The sequence below is a fragment of the Hyla sarda genome, chromosome 7 (genome assembly GCF_029499605.1).
Source record: "Hyla sarda isolate aHylSar1 chromosome 7, aHylSar1.hap1, whole genome shotgun sequence".
NCBI classification, from domain to species: domain Eukaryota; kingdom Metazoa; phylum Chordata; class Amphibia; order Anura; family Hylidae; genus Hyla; species Hyla sarda.
The window spans coordinates 149,840,795-149,856,755 of NC_079195.1; positions in this window are offsets into that span (position 1 = coordinate 149,840,795).

The window sequence follows — 15,961 nt, forward strand, 5'->3', positions numbered from 1 at the left end:
CCATTTCAGAAAAGCGTACTCTCCAAAATCCCCTTGTCGCTCCTTCGCTTCTGAGCCCTCTACTGCGCCCGCCGAACACTTTACATAGACATATTAGGTATGTCCTTACTCGAGAGAAATTGGGCTACAAATACAAGTAAAAATTTTGTCCTTTTACCCCTTGTAAAAATAAAAAAATTGGGTCTACAAGAACATGTGAGTGTAAAAAATGAAGATTGTGAATTTTCTCCTTCACTTTGCTGCTATTCGTGTGAAACACCTAAAGGGTTAAAACACTTACTGAATGTCATTTTGAATACTTTGGGGGGTGTAGTTTTTATAATAGGGTAATTTATGGGGTATTTCTAATATGAAGACCCTTCAAATCCACTTCAAACCTGAACTGGTCCCTGAAAAATACTGAGTTTGAAAATTTTGTGAAAAATCGGAAAATTGCTGCTGACCGTTGAAGCCCTCTGGTGTCTTCCAAAAGTAAAAACACGTCAATTTTATGATGCAAACATAAAGTAGACATATTGTATATGTGAACCAAAAAAAATTTATTCGTAATATCCATTTTCCTTACAAGCAGAAAGCTTCAAAGTTAGAAAAATGCAAAATTTTCAAATTTTTCATCAAATTTACGGATTTTTCACCAAGAAAGGATGCAAGTATCGACAAAAATTTACCACTATGTTAAAGTAGAATATGTCACGAAAAAACATTCTCGGAATCAGAATGATAACTAAAAGCATCCCAGAGTTATTAATGTTTAAAGTGACAGTGGTCAGATGTGCAAAAAACGCTCCGGTCCTTAAGGCCAAAATGGGCTCCGTCCTGAAGGGGTTAAAGACTATAATCAGTGCTAGGAAATTTACCCCCCACAATCTCCCGTAGGGGGACCTAGGGCAAGTTTCGTACCCAGCATGTCAACTGATCAAAGCACAACCCCTACAATTATCTCTATAGGAGAGACAGAAACACAGGAATGTCCCATAGAGATACATGGAGGGGGCATGTTTTTACCAGCTGACCTGTTGTGCGCGAAACATAACACACAGCAGCTCATCCCGGGATTAGTCGAGGAGATCGTGGGGGTCCCAGTGGTCGAACACCTCACGATCAGACATTTTATCCCCTATCCTGCAGATAAGGGATACATTTCTTACCACTGGACATCTTAAAATCCACATTCGTTCCTTCATAGTTTTCATGTGTTCAATTGGAATGTTCAATGCTCTGTATGTCAGGTATTTTGTAGGGTTATTGTCAGATGTACTATTAACCAATTATAGCAAACAAGTGATGATAACCATCATTTCATATGAAGACTAAAACATAGTTATCAACTGAAACAAAAATAGCTATGTAGGAGGCTTAACCCCTTAAGGACAAAGTCCATTTTGAACTTAAAGGGGTAGTCCGCCCTTAGACATTTTATCCCCTATTTCCAAAAGCAGAAACACTGTCACACAATAATCCAAAGTTAAATAATCTTTATTGAATAATTCACACTTTTATTTATGAAAAAAAAAAAAAAAAAGTAAAAATATATGGCACCAGTGACTATTTCTATGATTTTTATGACATGGAAATATGTATAAATTATGAAAGAGATAATATCATATGGTCTATTCTATGCCAAGGTATTGCACTCTATGTATGCATAATAAAGTAAGCAGACACTATAGCAGCATATAAAAGTTGTAAACACGCAAAATAGCAGCATACTATAGCAGCATAAATAAATAGTTTGGGGTGCATAAATATTGCACTCAATGTATATACAATGTGGTAAGCAGATACTATGGCAGCAACTAAATATTGTAAACAAGCATATATAGCCGCATATTATAGCAACATTGGTGAAAGAAAATCATAGCAGCATAAATAAAAGTCCCAGCATTCATGAAATAAGCCTTACCAGACATATAATAACCCCAACATATGTTTCACTACCATGAGCTTCCTCTATCTAAAGGATGTCATGAGGGGGCTTGGCCGTGATGTCCCGAGCAACCGGCACTGCAGTCAACATTCTAAACAAACATCAGGTGCTGCAGGGAGATCACGAGGGGTCCCAGCGGCGGGACCCCCAGGATAAGACATCTTATCTTCTATCCTTTGGATAGGGGATAAGATGTCTATGGGTGGTGTACCCCTTTAAGGACCAGGCCAATTTTCATTTTTGCATTTTCATTTTTTCCTCCTCTCCTTTTGAAATCCATTACTCTTTTATCTTTTCACCTACAGACCCATATGAGGGCTTGTTTTTTTGTGCGAACAATTGTATTTTGTAATGACATGTTTAATTTAACCATAATATGTACGGCATAGCCCACATTTTTTTTATTTAGGGGTGGAAATTTATAAGAAAACTGCAATTTTATAACTTTTGGGGGGTTTGGTTTTTACGCAGTTCACTTTAACATAAAAATTATACGTTATTTTGTAGGTCAATACGATTAAAATGAAACTCAATTTGTAAAGTTTTTCTATTATTGTACTATTTGAATAAAAAGGCAAACTTTTTTTTAATCAAAATTGGTATGCATAAAATTGTCATTTTCTGACCCCTATAACTTTTTTTTATTTTTCCATATGCAGGGATGTATGAGGGCTCATTTTTATGCGCCATGATCTTTTAATTTTGATCACTTTTTTTTTCCAATATATGATGTGATTAAAAATCTGTATTTTTGGTTTATGTTACTTATTTTACGTTTACTGAGTGGGATCATAAACATTATAATTTAATAGTTTGGACATTTCCACATAAGGCAATACCAAATTTGTTATTTTTTATTTTAAAAAAAATTGTATAATGGGAAAATAAGGGTCATTCTATATAATTTTAGACTTATTTTACACTTTTTAAGTCCCCACTTTTTAAGTCCCCATAGGGGACTTTTATTTGCAATCATTAGATTGCATTTACTGTATAATACAGTAAGATAGTCAATCCACTGATATAGCCTGGCTACATCATTGGATCGGCGATCGGGTAGCAGGAGGCATGCAGGGCCGCACATGCGTGTCGCACATGGACATGAATGAAGGGGACCGATGTGCCGTCACAAGGGGGCGTGGTGTTATGTCACGTCTCTTTCTGAGCCCTGAGACGCAGCTCCACGCATAATGCTGGTGCTACAGGGAGATTGCGGGGGTTCCTAGCGGCGAGCCACCCACGATTAGACATCTTATCCCCTATCCTCTGGATAGGGGATAAAATGTCTAAAGCTGTAATACCCCTTTAACCCCTTAAGGACTCAGCCCATTTTGGCCTTAAGGACTCAGACAATTTAATTTTTACGTTTTCATTTTTTCCTCCTCGCCTTCTAAAAATCATAACTCTTTTATATTTTCATCCACAGACTAGTATGAGGGCTTGTTTTTTGCGCGACCAGTTTTCCTTTGTAATGACATCACTCATTATACCATAAAATGTATGGCGCAACCAAAAAACACTATTTTTGTGGGGAAATTAAAACGAAAAACGCAATTTTGCTAATTTTGGAAGGTTTTGTTTTCACGCCGTACAATTTATGGAAAAAATTACATGTGTTCTTTATTCTTAGGGTCAATACGATTAAAATGATACCCATTATTATATACTTTTATATTATTGTTGCGCTTAAAAAAAATCACAAACTTTTTAACCAAATTAGTACGTTTATAATCCCTTTATTTTGATGACCTCTAACTTTTTTTTTTTTCCGTATAAGCGGCGGTATGGGGGCTCATTTTTTGTGCCATGATCTGTACTTTTTTTTGATACCACATTTGCATATAAAAAACTTTTAATACAATTTTTATAATTTTTTTTTAATAAAATGTATTAAAAAAGTAGGAATTTTGGACTTTTTTTTATTTTTTTTCGTTCACGCCGTTCACCGTACGGGATCATTAAAATTTATTTTAATAGTTCGGACATTTACGCACGCGGCGATACCAAATATGTCTATAAAAAATGTTTTTTACGCTTTTTGGGGGTAAAATAGGAAAAAACGGACGTTTTACTTTTTTATTGGGGGAGGGGATTTTTCACTTTTTTTTTACTTTTACTTTTACATTTTTTTACATTTTTTTTTACACTTGAATAGTCCCCATAGGGGACTATTCATAGCAATACCATGATTGCTAATACTGATCTGTTCTATGTATAGGACATAGAACAGATCAGTATTATCGGTCATCTCCTGCTCTGGTCTGCTCGATCACAGACCAGAGCAGGAGACGCCGGGAGCCGCACGGAGGAAGGTGAGGGGACCTCCGTGCGGCGTTATGAATGATCGGATCCCCGCAGCAGCGCTGCGGGCGATCCGATCGTTCATTTAAATCGCGAACTCCCGCAGATGCCGGGATCTGTATTGATCCCGGCACCTGAGGGGTTAATGGCGGACGCCCGCGAGATCGCGGGCGTCGGCCATTGCCGGCGGGTCCCTGGCTGCGATCAGCAGCCGGGATCAGCCGCGCATGACACGGGCATCGCTCCGATGCCCGCGGTTATGCTTAGGACGTAAATGTACGTCCTGGTGCGTTAAGTACCACCTCACCAGGACGTACATTTACGTCCTGCGTCCTTAAGGGGTTAAGGGTCATATTTCAGCAAATAGACTTGGGGATTTAGCAGAACTAATGATGTCCTTAATGCTGGAAAATACAGCCAGATGCTTATCCCTAAAGTAATACCATCAGCAAGGCATCAGATGTAGAGGTGCACCGAAATGGAAATTTCAGAACCGAAACGAAACCGAAATAAAAAAAATATGTCCGGCCGAAACCGATACCGATACCGAAAATGACTTCTCCCCGTCTTCTGGTAAAATGCAGCGCTCCGCTCATTAGATTGAAAGCTCCCCCACATTAGGTCGGGAGTTCCCCCACATTAGTAGGCAGCTCCCCCACAATAGTAGGCAGCTCTCCCGCAATAGTAGGCAGCTCCCCCGCAATAGTAGGCAGCTCCCCCACAATAGTAGGCAGCTCCCCCACAATAGTAGGCAGCTCCCCCACAATAGTAGGCAGCTCCCCCACAACAGTAGGCAGGTTCCCAAATTAGGTCAGCATTTCCCCCACAATAGTAGGCAGGTTCCCCACAATAGTAGGCAGCTCCCCCCAACAATAGTAGGCAGTTCCCACAAAATATTAGGCAGCTCCCCCCAACAATATTAGGCAGCTCCCCCCACATTTTTAGGCAGCTCCCCCCCACATTAGGTCAGCAGTTCCCCCACAATAGTAGGCAGGTTCCTCACAATAGTAGGCAGCTCCCCCACATTAGGTCAGCATTTCCCCCACAATAGTAGGCAGCTCCCCCCAACAATAGTAGGCAGTTCCCACACAATATTAGGCAGCTCCCCCACATTTGTAGGCAGCTCTCCCCCAAATTTGTAGGCAGCTCCCCCCCACATTTGGTCAGCAGTTCCCCCCCACATTAGGTCAGCAGTTCCCCCACAATAGTAGGCAGGTTCCCCACAATAGTAGGCAGTTCCCCCACAATATCAGGCAGCTCCCCCCACAATATCAGGCAGCTCCCCCCCACAATATCAGGCAGCTCCCCCCAACAATATTAGGCAGCTCCCCCCAACAATATTAGGCAGCTCCCCCCAACAATATTAGGCAGCTCCCCCCAACAATATTAGGCAGCTCCCCCCACAATATCAGGCAGCTCCCCCCCCACAATATCAGGCAGCTCCCCCCACAATATCAGGCAGCTCCCCCCCACAATATCAGGCAGCTCCCCCCCCCACAATATCAGGCAGCTCCCCCCCCCCCACAATATTAGGCAGCTCCCCCCCCCACAATATCAGGCAGCTCCCCCCCTCCAATATCAGGCAGCTCCCCCCCCAATATCAGGCAGCTCCCCCCAACAATATTAGGCAGCTCCCCCCCAACAATATTAGGCAGCTCCCCCCCCACAATATTAGGCAGCTCCCCCCACATTTGTAGGCAGCTCCCCCCCCCACATTAGGTCAGCAGTTTCCCCACCCCACAGACATACAGCTTCCAGTCATATACAGTGTATGGCTGAAGGCTGTATGTCTGTACTGCTGCCCCCACAGTGATCCGGTCACCGCTCCTCTGGCCCGGGGTCACATCTACTGCTATGGCCTATGGACCATAGCAGTAGGTGCCAGGACCGGGGGAGCGGTGACCGGAACACTGAAGAAGATGACGCGGTCACTTACCAGGCCCCGGCCGGCGTGCGTACTCCCGCGACGATCCTGCGGTCCTCCTGCGTCTCTATGGTTGTATGCACGGGATGTCAGTGACGTCCCGTGCGTACGACCATAGAGGCGGAGAAGCGAAGGACCGAAGGAGGATCGCAGGAGGACGCCGGGGAATGGTGAGTGACCGGCGGACATCCTTATGTCCCGAAATTATTTTTCGGGACACAGGGATGTCCGGGATAGGATTAGGAATACTTCTTTTTATGTGCCTGGGTCGGCTCCCGTGTGTGGCTGCAGGAGGGGGCCGGCCAGAGCATATAAAAACTAATACTGTATACTAAAAACCAGGGGGCCTCCAGCTGTTGTGAAACTACAACTCCCAGCATGTCCGCACAGACTTTGCCGGTCCGGGCATGCTGGGAGCTGTAGTTTCACAACACCTGGAGGCCCCCTGGTTTTTAGTATACAGTATTAGTTTTTATATGCTCTGGCCGGCCCCCGCCTGCAGCCACACACGGGAGCCGGCCCGGGCACATAAAAAGAAGTATTCCTAATCCTATCCCGGAGAGCGCAACCCCCCCCCCCCCAGATGTTGCGGGCGGCCCCCCCTGCACCCCCCACGAGTGCCTCTGCCACTGGCAGTGTTTGTAACTTGTGCTTTGGGCGGGCAGGGGAGGTGGTCATTATCGGCACATTTTTTGTTGTTTCGGCATTTTGCCGAAATAGCTATTTTCGGCCGATATGTATCGGCCGCCGATATATCGGTGCATCCCTAATCAGATGAGTTTCAAATGTATTCTACAGTAGGACAATGACTACAAATAGTCATTAAGAATGATTTTCAGCATAAAAAAATAAGTGAAGGAAGTGATGACATGCCTCCCACAGAGCACTAATCTAGACATGATGGAGTCTGCTTGGGATTACCTAAAGAGCCAGATTTAAGCAAGCATAAATTCACAGGAGATCTGTGGATAGTTCTTCAAGATGTTTGAAATATTGCCAAGTTTCTTCAGAATTTATGTATCCAGGAGATTTTATGTTGTTTTGAAAGCAAAGACTGAGCACACCAAATATTGATTTCCTTTAGATTTTTCTTCTTCCCATTCACTATTTTGTTAATTGATAAAAATACATTATTGTTACTTCTATTTTGTCGGGTTGTGCACCAGATTCTGGCACATTGTGGGAAAACCCATAAAAGGGGCATGGTCATCGGAAAAAGGGGGTGTGGCTACAGAAAAGGGGCATGTCCCTGACATTTTCACAAAAAAAAAAAAAACTGGAAAGAAAAAAGGAAAACCTGACAGATCAGAGCATGTGTAAAAAAAAAAAAGCAAAATTTTGGCAAAAGTGGAAAATGTAGGGAAACCTTAGTGAATGCCGTGGATAAAAAAACTGTAGGGAATTAAAACCCACAAAGAAAACTACACTCCACTCTTAGTAAATCAGGGCCAATATGTGTTTTTTTTTTTTGTTTTTTTGTGTTAAAATAACATGGCTTGTTGTTGCATGAGAAATTGGAATACTTGGCTTAATATAATATAAATAAGTGTGGAAATATACTGTATATTTATCTGCTTTCTGCTGTAACTGACATGTAAGGGAAGAATATGATTCGTTTGTTGCATTGTTGCACTAACGGTGCTTTTCAGAAGACATGCTGTTGATTCTTTGGACAGCTACACATTATTATTATTTTTTTTGTATGCATCTCGATGCAGCCCTTGACTGCATTGTCATTCTGTCTGCTGAACTGTGTGTAGTTTAGGCATTATGCAAGCAGAAATAGAAAATTAAAGGGGTTATTCACCATAAGGTGATTTTAGCATGTACCTGGCAGGCAGTAATGGACATGCTTAGGAAGGATCTGGGCTTGTCTTAGGGCTAAATGGCTATGTTGTGAGGTTACCATAATACTGTAGATAGCTTTTTGTGAACTGGTATTTCCTGTTTGAGTTTCTTTTTTTGACTACAAATCTCATAATTCCATTTTCCTACCTCCCACTCATCAGACACCCCTCCCATTGAAACATAAATGAGCTGCATCCATTCAAAAGACCTGTGGATTTCAATCAGGGTGCCTACAGCTGTTGCATTAGTTGCAGATTGATCTCTCTCCCACCAAGCGATCATTGAAGCAGACAGGCTCTCTGTCATCAGTAGTGATGAGCGGCATTGGCCATATACGAATTTGCAATATTTAGCGAATATATAGACGAATATTCGTCCTATATTCGCGAATCTCGCGTATTCGTACACTCACATATTCGCATATTCTAGGAAGAAAACAGTGAGGGGGTTGGCAACTTTACTATTGGTTGCTAGGGATGTTGTTGATAACCTCTGACAAGTGCATTTGCATCATATTAATTGGCCCACAAGTTCAAAGAAGGAATATGCGAATATGCGCATATTTGAATATGCGCATAAGCGAATATTCACATATGTGCATATGCGGAAAAAAGCAAATATTCGTAATTTTAAAAATATATTGCGAATATATCCGCAGATTTTGCAAATTTGTGATATTCACAATAAAAATTCAAAATGTGAATATTCGCGCGCAACAATAGTCATCATCTGACTAGTGAGTCTGGTCTCGGCTGCATTGCAACCTGGGAAAAATCTCAGACAACAGTCATTTTGTATGCTGTTAAAAATTAATATCTGGGTGAAAATCACAGAAGATTTGTGAGAAAACAGTCACACACAGGTACCAACACTATATTATGAACTGCACTAACTTTACAGCCCCTGTAGCATAGTCAAATAAAAAAAAATCCTGAAATACCCCTTTAACCCAAGGACCACGGGTTTTTCTGTTTTTTGCACTTTCATTTTTTCCTCCTTACCTTTTAACCACTTAAGGACCTAGGGCGTATGGATACGCCCTGCCTTTCTGGTACTTAACCTCTTCAGGACCCATGACGTATGCATACGTCTTCACACCCTGGGTCTTAAGGACCCATGACGTATGCATACGTCATGGCGTTTTCCGGTCTCTGACGCTCGCCGGGCAGAGATCGGAACTGGATGCCTGCTGAAATCCTTCAGCAGGCATCCAGGGCAAACGCCGAGGGGGGCCATGTAGGCCCCCCATGTCGGCGATCGCCGCAAATCGCAAGGGAAATCGCCCTTGCGATCTGCGGCGATACCGGGCTGATCGGGTCTCTGGGACACGACCGCCCGGTAATTTCGCATGATCCCGGCTGTCGCAGACAGCCAGGACCATGCTGAAGACTAGGAGAGAGGTGGCAAGCCTGCCACCTCCTCCTATACCCTGCGATCTGTCGGTTAGTTAACCGACCAATCGCAGGAGGGGGGGCGGTTACTTCCTCCCGTCCTGCCCGGCCCCTGAAAGTCCGGAGAGGACGGGAGGAAGACCGGAGGATGCGGCGGGGGACGGGGGAGTGCTGGGGACCGGCCCCGGTACTTACCTCGTCCCTGAAGACCAGGATCCAGACGATGAAGACGGCGGCGGCGGCGACAGGTGAGTAGATCTTCAGCCGCGGTCGGGCCCTTTACAGCAATGCACGTCGCCGTAAAGCGACATGCATTGCTGTAATAGGACCCTGTAAACTACAACTCCCAGCATGCCCAGACAGCCCTTGGCGTCTGGGCATGCTGGGAGTTGCAGTTTTGCAACATCTGGAGGTCCACAGTTTGGAGACCACTGTGCCCTTCCAGATGTTGCAAAACTACACATCCTCAGCATGCCCTTACTGTCCAGGCATGCTGGGAGTTGTAGTTCTGTAACATCTGGCCCTTCAGATGTTGCAGAACTACAACTCCCAGCATGCCTGGACAGTTTTGGCATACTGGGAGTTGTAGTTTTGCAACATCTGGAAGGGCACAGATTGGGAACCACTGTATCAGTGGTCTGCAAACTGTAGTCCTCCAGATGTTGCAAAACTACAACTCCAAGCATGCTGGGAGTTGTAGTTCGGCAACATCTGGCTCTAAAGATGTTGCCGAACTACTACTCCCAGCATACCTGAGAATGTTTGGGAGTTGTGGTTTTGCAACAGCTGGAGGCACACTGGTTGGGAAACATTGTTTCCTAACTCAGTGTTTCCCAACCCGTGTGCCTCCAGCTGTTGCAAAACCACAACTCCCAAACATTCTCAGGCATGCTGGGAGTAGTAGTTTTGCAACAGCTGGAGGTCCCCCCCCCCCCCTGTGAATGTACAGGGTACATTCACATGGGCAGGGGGCTTACAGTGAGTATCGGGCTGCAAGTTAGCGATGCAGCAAATTTTGCGCGGCAGCTCAAACTCGCTGTAACCCCCTCGCCCATGTGACTGTACCCTAAAAACACTACACTACACTAACACAAAATAAAATAAAAAGTAAAAAACACTACATATACACATACCCCTACACAGCCCCCCTCCCTCCCCAATAAAAATGAAAAACGTCTGGTACGCCACTCTTTCCAAAATGGAGCCTCCAGCTGTTGCAAAACAACAACTCCCAGTATTGCCAGACAGCCGTTGACTGTCCAGGCATGCTGGGAGTTTTGCATCAGCTGGAGACACCCTGTTTGGGAATCACTGGCGTAGAATACCCCTATGTCCACCCCTATGCAAATCCCTAATTCAGGCCTCAAATGCGCATGGCGCTCTCACTTCGGAGCCCTGTCGTATTTCAAGGCAACAGTTTAGGGCCACATATGGGGTATCGCCGTACTCGGGAGAAATTGACTAACAAATCTTGGGGGTCTTTTTCTCCTTTCACCCCTTATGAAAAGGTGAAGTTGGGGTCTACACCAGCATGTTAGTGTAAAAAAATAAACTTTTTACACTAACATGCTGGTGTTGTCCTATACTTTTCATTTTGACAAGAGGTAAAGGGGGAAAAAAGCCCCACAAAATTTGTAACACAATTTCTCCCGACTACGGAGATACCCAATATGTGGGCGCAAAGTGCTCTGGGGGCGCACAACAAGGCCCAGAAGGGAGAGTGCACCATGTACATTTGAGGTGATTTGCACAGGGGTGGCTGATTGTTACAGCGGTTTTGACAAACGCAAAAAAAACAAAACCCCACATGTGACCCCATTTCGGAAACTAGACCCCTCACGGAATGTAATGAGGGGTGCAGTGAGAATTTACACCCCACTGGTGTCTGACAGATCTTTGGAACAGTGGGCTGTGCAAATTAAAAATGTTGTACAGCCCACTGTTCCAAAGATTTGACAGACACGAGTGGGGGGTAAATGCTCATTTTATGCCTTGTTACGTTCCTCAAGGGGTCTAGTTTCCAAAATGGTATGCCATGTGGGGGTTATTTTGCTGTCCTGGCACCATATGGGCTTCCTAAATGCGACATGCCCCCCGAGCAAAATTTGCTCTCAAAAAGCCAAATATGACTCCTTCTCTTCTGAGCATTGTAGTTCGCCCGTAGTGCACTTCAGGTCAACTTATGGGGTACCTCCATACTCAGAAGAGATGTGGTTACAAATTTTGGGGGGTATTTTCTGCTATTAACCCTTGTAAAAATGTGAAATTTGGGGGGAAACACACATTTTAGTGATTTTTTTTATTTTTTTTTTTACGTATGCAAAAGTCGTGAAACCCCTGTGGGGTATTAAGGCTCACTTTATTTCTTGTTACGTTCCACAAGGGGTCTAGTTTCCAAAATGGTATGCCATGTGTTTTTTTTTTTGCTGTTCTGGCACCATAGGGGCTTCCTAAATGCGACATGCCCCCGAGCAAAATTTGCTCTCAAAAAGCCAAATATGACTCCTTCTCTTCTGAGCATTGTAGTTCACCCATAGTACACCTCAGGTCAACTTATGGGGTACCTTCATACTCAGAAGAGATGGGGTTACAATGTTTGGGGGGTATTTTCTGCTATTAACCCTTGCAAAAATGTGAAATTTGGGGGGAAACACACATTTTAGTGAAATTTTATTTTTATTTTTTTACATATGCAAAAGTCGTGAAACCCCTGTGGGTTATTAAGGCTGACTTTATTCCTTGTTACATACCTCAAGGGGTCTAGTTTCCAAAATGGTATGGCATATGGGGGATTTTTGCTGTTCTGGCACCATAGGGGCTTCCTAAATGCAACATGCCTCCCAAAAACCAATTCAAAAAAAAACGTACTCTCCAAAATCCCCTTGTCGCTCCTTCGCTTCTGAGCCCTCTACTGCGCCCGCCGAACACTTTACATAGACATATGAGGTATGTGCTTACTCGAGAGAAATTGGGCTACAAATATAAGTATATATTTTCTCCTTTTTCCCCTTGTAAAAATTCAAAAATTGGGTCTACAAGAACATGCGAGTGTAAAAAATGGAGATTGTGAATTTTCTCCTTCACTTTGCTGTTATTCCTGTGAAACACCTAAAGGGTTAAAATGCGGACTGAATGTCATTTTGAATACTCTGGGGGGTGCAGTTTTTATAATGGGGTAATTTGTGGGGTATTTCTAATATGAAGACCCTTCAAATCCACTTCAAACCTGAACTGGTCCATGAAAAATTGTGAGTTTGGAAATTTTGTGAAAAATTGGAAAATTGCTGCTGAACTTTGAAGCCCTCTGGTGACTTCCAAAAGTAAAAACACGTAAATTTTATGATGCAAACATAAAATAGACATATTGTATATGTGAATAAAAAAAAAATTATTTGGAATATCCATTTTCCTTACAAGCAGAGAGCTTCAAAGTTAAAAAAATGCTAAATTTTCACATTTTTCATAATATGTTGGGATTTTTCACCAAGAAAGGATGCAAGTTACCACAAAATTTTACCACTATGTTAAAGTAGAATATGTCACGAAAAAACAATCTCGGAATCAGAATGATAACTAAAAGCATTCCAGAGTTATTAATGTTTAAAGTGACAGTGGTCAGAATTGCAAAAAATGGCTGGGTCCTGAGGTGTAAAATGGCTGGGTCCTTAAGGGGTTAAGGACCCAGGACGTATCCATACGCCCGTGGGAATTTCTGTCCCCGCAGTGCGCCGGGCAGGGACCGGACCGGGGTGCCTGCTGATATCGATCAGCAGGCACCCTGCGCAAATGCCCAGGGGGGTCATCAGACCCCCCCCCATGTTGGCGAACGGCGCAAATCGCAAGTGAATTCACACTTGCGATTTGCGCCGATTCGGGTTTATGGTGACCCGATGACCCGGAATAGAAGGGGGATCACGGGTGTCCATGACACCCACGATCCCCCTGAAGCGATAGGAGTGAGGTGGCAGGGGTGCCACCCCTCCTATCCCTGCTATTGGTCATCAAGACGCGATGACCAATAGCAGATCGGGGTCGGGGGGCTTTACTTTCGGTTTCCCCGTCCTGCCCACCCACAATAGGCGGGGCAGAATGGGGAAACTACACAGGACCGGCGCCGAAGTCCCCTCACCCATCGGTGATGGCAGCGGGCGACGATCGACGGAAGAAGAGGACGGCGACGCAGCTCCATGGATCCTAGGGAAGCCGGTGAGTTGCTTAGCAACATCTGGAGGGCTACAGTCTGAGACCACTATAGAGTGGTTTGAGACCCCTGCACAATGATCTCTATACTGTCACTCTCCAGATCTTGCAAAACTACAACTCCTAGCATGCCCACATAGCAGTTTGCTGTCTGGACATGCTGGGATTTGTAGTTTTGCAATATCTGGAGGTCCACAGTTTGGAGATCACTGTGCAGTGGTCTCTAAACTATAGCTCTCCAGATGTTGCAAAACTGCAAATACCAGCATGCCCAAACAGCAAACAGCTGTCTCGGCATGCTGGGAGTTGTAGTTGTGTACCTCCTGCTGTTGCATAACTACATCTCCCAGCATGCCCTTCGGCGATTAGTACATGCTGGGAGTTGTAGTTTTGCAACAGCTGGAGGCACACTGGTTGGAAAATACTGTGTTAGGTAACTGAAGGTTTTCCAACCAGTGTGCCTCCAGCTGTTGCAAAAGTACAACTCCCAGCATGCACGGTCTGTCAGTACATGCTGGGAGTTGTAGTTTTGAAACAGCTGGAGGTTTGTCCCCCCATGTGAACGTACAGGGTACATTCACACGGACAGGTTTACAGTTTACAGTTTTACAGTTTCCTGCTTCAAGTTTGGGCTGCGGCAAATTTTTTGCTGCAGCACAAACTCCTAGCGGTAAACTCACTGTAAACGCCCGCCAGTGTGAACGTACCCTAAAAACTAGGGATGCACCGATATATCGGCGGCCGATACATATCGGCCGAAAATAGCTATTTCGGCAAAATGCCGAAACAACAAAAAATGTGCCGATAATGACCACCTCCCCTGCCTGCCCACAGCACAAGTTACAAACACTGCCAGTGGCAGAGGCACTCGTGGGGGGTGCAGGGGGGGCCGGCCGCAACATCTGGGGGGGGGGGTTGCGCTCTCCGGGATAGGATTAGGAATACTTCTTTTTATGTGCCCGGGCCGGCTCCCGTGTGTGGCTGCAGGCGGGGGCCGGCCAGAGCATATAAAAACTAATACTGTATACTAAAAACCAGGGGGCCTCCAGTTGTTGTGAAACTACAACTCCCAGCATGCCCGGACCGGCAAAGTCTGTGCGGACATGCTGGGAGTTGTAGTTTCAAAACAGCTGGAGGCCCCCTGGTTTTTAGTATACAGTATTAGTTTTTATATGCTCTGGCCGGCCCCCGCCTGCAGCCACACACGGGAGCCGGCCCGGGCACATAAAAAGAGGTATTCCTAATCCTATCCCGGACATCCCTGTGTCCCAAAAAATCATTTCGGGACATAAGGATGTCCGCCGGTCACTCACCATTCCCCGGCGTCCTCCTGCGATCCTCCTGCGATCCTCCTGCGATCCTCCTGCGATCCTCCTTTGGTCCTTTGCTTCTCCGCCTCTATGGTCTTACGCACGTGACGTCACTGACGTCCCGTGCGTACAACCATAGAGACGCAGGAGGACCGCAGGATCGTCGCGGGAGAACGCACGCCGGCCGGGGCCTGGTAAGTGACCGCGTCATCTTCTTCAGTGTTCCGGTCACCGCTCCCCCGGTCCTGGCACCTACTGCTATGGTCCATAGGCCATAGCAGTAGATGTGACCCCGGGTCGGAGGAGCGGTGACCGGATCACTGTGGGGGCAGCAGTACAGACATACAGCCTCCAGCCATACACTGTATATGACTGGAAGCTGTATGTCTGTGGGGTGGGGGAACTGCTGACCTAATGTGGGGGGGAGCTGCCTACAAATGTGGGGGGAGCTGCCTAATATTGTGGGGGGGGGGAGCTGCCTAATATTGTTGGGGGGGGGAGCTGCCTAATATTGTTGGGGGAGCTGCCTGATATTGGGGGGGAGCTGACTGATATTGGAGGGGGGGGAGCTGCCTGATATTTTGGGGGGGAGCTGCCTAATATTGTGGGGGGGGGAGCTGCCTGATATTGTGGGGGGGGGGGGGAGCTGCCTGATATTGTGGGGGGGGGGAGCTGACTGATATTTTTTGGGGGGGGAGCTGCCTGATATTGTGGGGGGGGGGGAGCATACTGATATTGTGGGGGGGAGCTGCCTGATATTGTTGGGGGGAGCTGCCTAATATTGTTGGGGGGAGCTGCCTAATATTGTTGGGGGGAGCTGCCTAATATTGTTGGGGGGAGCTGCCTAATATTGTTGGGGGAGCTGCCTGATATTGTGGGGGGGAGCTGCCTGATATTGTGGGGGGAGCTGCCTAATATTGTGGGAGAACTGCCTACTATTGTGGGGAACCTGTCTACTATTGTGGGGGAACTGCTGACCTAATGTGGGGAGGAACTGCTGACCTAATGTGGGGGGGGGAGCTGCCTACAAATTTGAGGGGGAGCTGCCTACAAATGTGGG